Here is an 8,572-nt window from a genome sequence, read left to right as displayed (position 1 = left end):
TAGTTATTTTCATCAAAACCAAATAACGATAGAAATTTAGCATGATATTAGTCTTAGTTGATGCAACCTAAATCAAAACCGAAGCTCATGTTTACCACACGTGTTTGTTGTCATTGATTCATAAATACTGAAGCCAACTATTCAGTCTCCATCTACTCTTGATCACAAACTAAGCAAGCACGCCAGATTAAATTCATGATCTTGATTACGACATACCATACTATATCTTTACATTTCACTTCTCAAAATTTTTCTCTCGTGTCTTATTTCACACGAGTATCCATCCACAATTCCACACACAAGGTTCATCACAAACCAGACGAGAAGATGTAAACAAAATAAACATCATCAGGTAAATCCAACCTAAGATACGCTTTTAGAAACAACTCTTATAGACGAGAAGATGTAAACAAAATAGACATCATCAGGTAAATCCAACCTAAGATATGCTACGCTTTCACAAACAACTCTTATAAACGATAATAACACATATTACATATATAACTACGGACATATTTATCTTATCCTAAACTCTAAGGACTAAACATCCAACTTTTAAAACACAAGAGAAACAATTGACACTCGAACAATATTCCAAGGACTGTACACATACATAACTACACTTAATCAAAATGCCCAAAACCCTCAAAATCAAACACAAATCGAATCAAAACCCTAACCCTAACCCTAGAACCGATCGATCATGGCGGCGAGGAAATCAACCGGAGATGGAGTTCTCGCTAGGGTTTCATCAACAATATCCGAATCACCGATCGTTTACAGAGGCAAAAGAGTCGCATCTGACGCCGGATTTGTGGCCAAAAAGCTGTTGAAGAGCACCGGCAAGGCGGCGTGGATCGCCGGAACGACGTTTTTGATCCTTGTGGTGCCGTTGATCATTGAGATGGACCGTGAGGCTCAGTATAACGAGCTCGAGCTTCAACAGGCGAGTTTGCTCGGTACTCCTGCTGTTGCTGCTCCGCAGAAGTGATTTGTCGAAAGCTAGGGTTTCAGGTTAGTGATTGAATGATTGATTGTGTTTTTGTTGTGATTGGTTGGTTAATTGATCTGGCGTGTTGGAATTTTGTTGCTTATTACAATCGATAAGATGTATGTATGTGCATTAATTAGTGAATCATAAGATTGACATTCATTTGATGCCGCTGATGTGGTCTCAGGTTAGTGATTGATTATGTTTTGTGGATTTGATTGTTGAATTGTTCGATTAGGTTTTTGATTTTGAGAGTTTTGTTATGATTGATTGAAAAATTGATCTGTTGTATTGTTGAGAAGATGTATGTATGTATGTATGTTCAATTGTTCATATGATGATTTGTGTTTGTTAGTGTACTTATTTAATTGACTGTTTAACAGTTGAACTACAGTATTTAGTGAATCATAACATTGACATTTACTTGTAATTTTGGTTTTATAATGTGTGGGATGAGATCTCATCGCTGCAGTTGATTTGTGTGTGTGATGTGGTCTCATGCGGTGTCGTATGCGGTTAACCTGTATTTGAACTAATTAGACTGTTTGATGGCAATAGGTTTGATTTTCTGAGTTTTTCAAATTTGATTGAACGACTCTGACTGTAGGTTGAAGTGTTCGACAAATTTGGCCATCGATTGAATAATTAGTTTGAGTATTTGAGCGAATCAGATCATCGATTGACCAAACCTGACCAGATACGTTAACAAATTAAATTGTTATCTATAAATAACCTTTAGTATTTAAAAAAACCAATGCCTCGCATGTGTGATCACTTTAGCATTGCGCATTTGCTTTTGATAACAAAACGTATTGGAGCACCATGCTCTTTTAAAACCATGCTTGTAATAGAAGTTCGCACATTTTGGAAACATAAGAACTAAGAAGAAATTTTGGAAAATTATGTATGCATTTATAGGTAGAATTTTACTGATTCTAGAGACATTGATTGAAGTATCTTACAGTGATCTAATTCAGTTTTCATGGCGGTTTATCTCTTTTGTTACAAATTCAGGTAGCGTTGTACTCATTTTTTTGAAGCTAAATCATGGTTTTCGTGTGTCCAGACTAGTTTAATGCATTAGACATACTTTTAATTCTTTTTTTTAGATTTGTGAAGTTGTCCTTTTTTGATTGGAGTACTATTAGTTTTTTAACTAATCAGATGCAGAACTTGATTAGATCACTGAATTTATGTTGTGAGTGTGTTTGGTTTATAGATTACAGTTTAGATTCCAATTTAACAACGCGTAGCTGGTTTATCAAAACATTGCTTTGTCAACCATGGCTCGCTTCTGAATATTGTGCACTTTTAACTTGTGTTTTGGATGCGGTTAATATACTAACGTTTTAAACGGAGGCTGAATATGTGGTGCTGGCGCATCATTGAAATTTGATCTGATTTAATCGTGCACAATTGTAGATTCATTATACTCCATGTATTAATGTTTTTATGTCTAGATGTATAAGAGCTATGAGTTTGCGACACTAGGTCAATTGCTGTTTTGGATCCACTCTTTGGTTAACTATGGCAAATGGCTCCAATAAAACTTAGTAAAGCTGAAAACTCTATAAACACAAAAGGGTTTATCTTGAATCTTGATCTCAAATACTTCCCATATATATGCATCGAGGCTTGTTTCTACACGTGTTGGTAAACTCAAATGTTCTTGCACGTTAATCAGCATGCAATTGTACGTTAATGTTTTGTTTCTGTTTATGTTTTTTGCTCTTATAATATTAATTAATTCCTTTTGATACAGGTAATTTACCTGATGGATCAAAATGTCAGCAGAAACAATCAAACAACAAACGTGAGTTTATTCACCATTGAAAAGTTCTAGGACCAACTGGTAGAAAGTTTTTTTGTTTATCTATTTTGAGATATTTTCTTGAACTTAAGACAATGAGTGTGCTTCATGATAATATGATATGCTTGAGATTTTCGACAAACATAAAGTGGGTTATATTTTTCTCAACATGCTTGCATTTCGAGGTTGTTTTTGTATATTCTAGTGTTGATTGTTTCACTTTCACTGTGTTGAGATAGAATAGAATAAATCAACCAACTTTAAAATGTGTTGGATTGCAACTTCTAGTATGTGTGTTTCAATTCCGTTGGCTATGTAGTTGGCTGCCTATCCTTAAGCTGGCTCACGTGCTAGCTGTATGAATGCATGTTGTGCCGTTGTGGACAGCCTTAAGAGTGCAACCTCTATATGAATTAGTTTGGTTTTGTTTTTTATTAAAATGATTTGTGTTAGGTTTGGAGCTTTTACTTCTTCGATCACCTTCGAAGCTTAGAGCTTTCACTTCTTTGATCACCTTCGAAGCCGAGGGCATCTTGTTGTTGAAGATTGCATCGTTTCTCGATCTCCATATGCTCCAGATGGTCGTATAGACTACAGCCTGCATAGTATACTTCCGAACCTATGACCCGCCGGTTATGTCGTTTAAGGTCAGGTCTTCTATATGAAAAGCATAAAGAGTCGGTTCACGCCACCATTGCATAATAACATTCCATATCGTAAGAGAGAAATGGTATCCCGTGAATAAATGTTCTGCCGACTCAACCATTGCATAATAACATTCCATATCGTAAGAGAGAAATGGTATCCCGTGAATAAATGTTCTGCCGACTCAACGGCATCTCCACACAGCCTACACCAGGGCACCTGAACATGAATATTCCTGACTCTTAGCGCTTCCATGGTCGGTAAACGATCGAGAAGAGAGCCCGCCAAGCTACAAAACAAACTTTATTAGGAACCCAATTATTTCACATAAACTTGAGAGGAGTCTGCAGCAGGTTAATGTCTTCCATCTTCCGCTTAACGTCTTTAACCGAGAAGAAACTTCAACTTTTTAAAACCCAGCTCCAAGAATATGCACCCTGGCCCAAAGAACACGCCCCTAGCAAACCCAACAGGCCCAACAGTTCATTATTTTCAGCTGCTGAAAGATTCGCCCAAGCCCAATCCAAAGAAAACGACCGACTCATTGAGCTAGACTTGAGCTTATCCGCCACTACACACCCTTTTGATTTCTCAAGCGCGAATAAGAGCGGATAGAGCAAACGAAGTGGTTTATTCCCAATCCACACATCTAACCAAAATAACACAATCAAACCATTGCTCACCAAACCCACTGTAGGTATAAAAGTTAGAAATATATATGAAAATATGAATGATTCGGTTCAGTTAAGCTAATTTTGGTTAAACGAGAGTACAAAAAATTGATAACCGGTTTTGATTAATACGGTTTTAGTTTTCAGTTAATTCAGTTTTGGTTGATTTTGGTTCGGTTTCGTCTGTTTTCGGTTTGGTTTAGGTTAACGATTTAGTTATTGCTCACCGATAACCGGTTTTGGCTAATAACTAATAGGTGCACGCGCGATGCGGCGGGAAACACAGACATTGCTACGGTATGCATTGTTCGGTTGGTTAGATTATTATCCTCAACCGAAATCGAGGGCATCGATTAGTCTATTTTATCAACCAATCCGTTTTCAGTTAATCGATTTGGTTTATTCAGTTAGATTAACGGTTTTTGGTTTACTTTACTTAGTTTCGGTTAATAGCCAAAAAACAAACTTGGGCTAAAACTTTTGATTAGAAATACATGAAATTTAGGTATAATACATGAAATGGATATATAGGTACATGAAATGGAGATATAAATACATAAAATGGGGGTATAAATATGACATATATGAACTGAAGGTATAAAGGCTATAAATATATAAAAATATGAATGGTTCGGTTAAGTTAATTTTGGTTAAATAAGGGTACAAAAAATCAATAACCGTTTTTGGTTAATTCGGGTTTCGGTCAATCAGTTTTTAGTTAACTCAATTTCTGGTTGATTTCGGTTCGGTTTCGGTTAATGATTCAGTTATTACTCACCTTTAGACATTGTTAATTCATAACATATCAGTTTTTAATGAAAAAACTATAGAAATATTATACTCAAATTAAAGAGAATAAAATACTCGTTTATATGGTGTAATTCAAAAAAATATTACATACCAAAAAGTTATGACCATTTTAAAATCGGAGATGAGGGAGAATTAGTTTTTTATAAGGGGATAAAATGTAACTACTAATTGATTATCTATAATTTTGTTAAAGATGAGGTTTAATCCCTTGACATTCTGTAGCTATTAAACATTCTAAGATAATGACTAAGTACGTTGGTCATTTGTACCTTTTTAATCCACGCGTCAATACTAGCCAAGAAAACTATCAAAACGTCAACAAAAATGAGCAGGTCATCACGGTACTTTTGGATTTTTTTTTTGAACATTATAGTTTATAAGATATGACAAGAATACGAAAAAGAATTATAAGTTTGTTGTAGATGGAGAAAAGTGTAACTAATTACCTGTAATTATGTTAAAACTTAGGGATTTAAGTGTAATCAGATGGGGGCTAAAATATAATTGTTGTTTAAAAGACCAATTTATCCTCATTTTAGGTGTGTATTTATAAATTAGAAGGGAAAATTTTCTTATTTTTTGGGTATCTTAACATGCCCCTTACTCGTGCATTATAATATAGTATAGATATAGAGTAAATTATACGGTTTGTCCTTTAACTTTACATCAACTTGTACCGTGTGTCCTTTATCTTTAGAATTTACATCAAGTGTCCTATATTTCAAACTTTCGGACACCACATGTCCTTTACACTAACCTCTATCCATTTTCTTGGTTAAGACCTGTCACGTGCCCCTCACGTGAGGGTCAAAACTGTCATTTTATCATTTTTATGTAAATTACATGTATTGTCCTTTAAAAATACATAGCAGGTTAATATATGCAGCCCATTCAATCATCTCCTCATCTTTTCACACACAAACACCTGAATTTAAACCCTAACAATTCTTCATTCGTGAACATCTCAAACAAGAAGATATTGATGAGATTTACAGTAATACTTCATATATTTTGGAACTCGTTCTTTTGGTTGTTTTAACAATATGGTATTTTGGTCTATTGGAACTTGGTATGTTGGTCGTTTAAATGATATGGTCTAATATGGTTGCTTGAACAATATGGTATGTAACTGGATACTTTGAAAATGTCATTTGGTTGTTTGACTTTTGGATGGTTTTGAGTAGTTTAAAACAAAAATTTGTAGGTTTTGATCACATTATGTGGGCTATTGACAACAAATTTTTAACAAATAAATTGCATACACTAAAGATGAAAGCAAGTTTTTACCAAATAAATTGCATACAACAGGTTTTTACATCATGTGGCTATTGATGGTAGATTTTTACCAGTTGAAACAAAAAATGCATACATTATACAACATCTATATATATATATATATATATATATACGCGACTCCATTCATCAAATTAGGAAAGAAGACTCCATCATCAATGGAAAGAAGACTCCATCATCTTTAACCTTATTGTATGATGCAATTGTCATTAAAACCTATAACTACAGGGCAGGAAAAGTCATACTCTGAACGCTTGATCTTATTGACCAACCACAAAGATAAATGGATCTTATGATTTTAAAGTTCTTTGGTATGTTTGGATCACAATCATCGATAAAAAAGGGTTAATGGATTTAAACACCCCCAACTATGGCCATTTGGCCGATGGCACTCTCAACTTTCACTTTGGCTCAGACCACTCCCAACTTAACACATCGATTGTCATGGCACCCCCTCGTTAAATATTCACTAACCAGGTTAGTAAACTGAGCCTATGTGGCAATTTAATCTGATGTGGCATTTCATACGTGTCAAGTATACTCATTCACCTTCTTTAAAACCCCCAATCCCTAACAAACTCATTCTGTAAACCCTAATCCTAAATCATAACAAAATCAGACGCACCTTGGAGATCCGGTCGATTTCCGTGAAGAACAAGCCCTAATCTTGAATCAAAATGAGCTCCTCTTCTACGTCTTCATCCACAGTATCCAGAAACCCTAAATTGTTTAAGGTTGATTTGGAGGGTAATATGTACTGCCATCATGATGTTGTAGCAGTTGTTCGAGTTGTTCGACGGAAAAGTGTGCGGCAAGGTCAACAATTTTATGGATGCTATCATTGGCCGGTATGTTCTACCTTAACTCCAAGTATTTTGCTTGAATTGAATTGATTGATTAATTGCAGTGTTGTTGGCTTTTGCAGAGATCAGACTGCAAGTTCTTCTTATGGAAAGAAGATGTCGACAAAATTTTCAACCAACATGCATCCCAGGGCAGGTTCAGTGCTGAAGACCTGAAATATGAAAACATGGTCTTACAGAATAAGCTCTTAGTAGAAGAGAATAGGTGGTTGAAAGCAAAGATATATGGAACAGAGTCGAAATGGAACAAGCAATATGTGTTAACCTTGTTTATTGCCATTAGCATAGTGTTGTATATGTTTAGGTAGTATGAACTGTGTTCTTGTTGTAATTGTACACTTTTGATGAAATTTAATGCAAAATCCTAGTCCTTGATTGTATTTATCTGCACATGTATTGATATTACCAGATTAGTCAACATATCCAAACTGTATTTTGACCAACAAATGTCAAGTCATGATATAACAAGAAACATACCTCTAAATGGTCTACACATATAGCTGCACATCTGTAATGAAGATGACTGCATATGTCCAAAACTGCAATGCATAATGGGTCTGCACATATAGCTGCACATCTGCAATGCATAATGACCAAAAGTTCAATGAGTAATGACCAAAAGTGGAATGTCTTATGACCAAAACTGGACATACAGGCATAGCTGCACATTTGCAATGCATAATGACCAATGGTCAAAACTGCAAGTCTCCAAACTCCAAACACATGTAGTCTTTAATGACCAAATCTGTGTATCTTGACCAATCAATGGTCAAAAATCAATTTGTCCAAACTGTAATGACCAAATCTGCAATGTGTAATGACCAAAACTGCATAGTATAATGACCAATCAGTTTAATGCATAATGACCATAACCAAGACTTATACCATTACATAACCAACAGTTATAACATCAACAAAAGTTATCCTAAAGAGTTTTAACATCACCACAAGTTATCCTAGAGAGTTATTACATCACTTAAAATTGTTCAAACAGCCAACAACACAAAAAGGTCATAAAGACCACAAAAAGATCAAATAAAGACCACAAGTAATCCTAGAGAGTTTTAACTGCTGTCTTATATGTTCCCTTTCCATTTGACAGTTGACTTGACAGTTGACTTTTTAGTTGACTTCAGGCTTGAAATTTTGCTTCCCTCCTGGGTAGATGGCTGAACTATTCCTTGTGAAGCTACTGGAGTAGATTGCTGAGTTGTTCCTTGTGAAGCTACTGGCGTAGATTGCTGAGTTGTTCCTTGTGAACCTACTGGAGCAGATTGCTGAGTTGTTTCTTGTGAACCTACTGGAGCAGATTGCTGAGTTGACTTATGGCTTGACTTTTTGGGTCCCCTTTTTTCTCTTTTTAGCAGACCCTACAATATAAAAATCAAAAGGAGTTAAAGCCTACAATATACACATACAACTGTCACTAAAAAAGTCATTCACCTGCAGTAGATTGCTGATTTCCCACTTCAGTACATTTTCTCTTGTT

General features: G+C 35.3%; 1 long non-coding RNA gene across 1 annotated transcript; it reads left to right on the top strand.

Annotated features, from left to right (window-relative positions):
- Positions 1-573: 573 nt before the first annotated feature.
- On the top strand, positions 574-2,998 carry LOC110941128. Its single transcript, XR_002593848.1, has 2 exons — positions 574-1,014; positions 2,754-2,998. It is a non-coding gene; the product is annotated as an uncharacterized LOC110941128 (long non-coding RNA).
- The last annotated feature ends 5,574 nt before the right edge of the window (positions 2,999-8,572 follow it).

The sequence above is a fragment of the Helianthus annuus genome, chromosome 5 (assembly GCF_002127325.2).
Source record: "Helianthus annuus cultivar XRQ/B chromosome 5, HanXRQr2.0-SUNRISE, whole genome shotgun sequence".
Classification (NCBI taxonomy): Eukaryota; Viridiplantae; Streptophyta; class Magnoliopsida; order Asterales; family Asteraceae; genus Helianthus; species Helianthus annuus.
The sequence above is the reverse complement of the archived record's forward strand: the minus strand, read 5'-3'. Positions and strand labels throughout refer to the sequence as shown.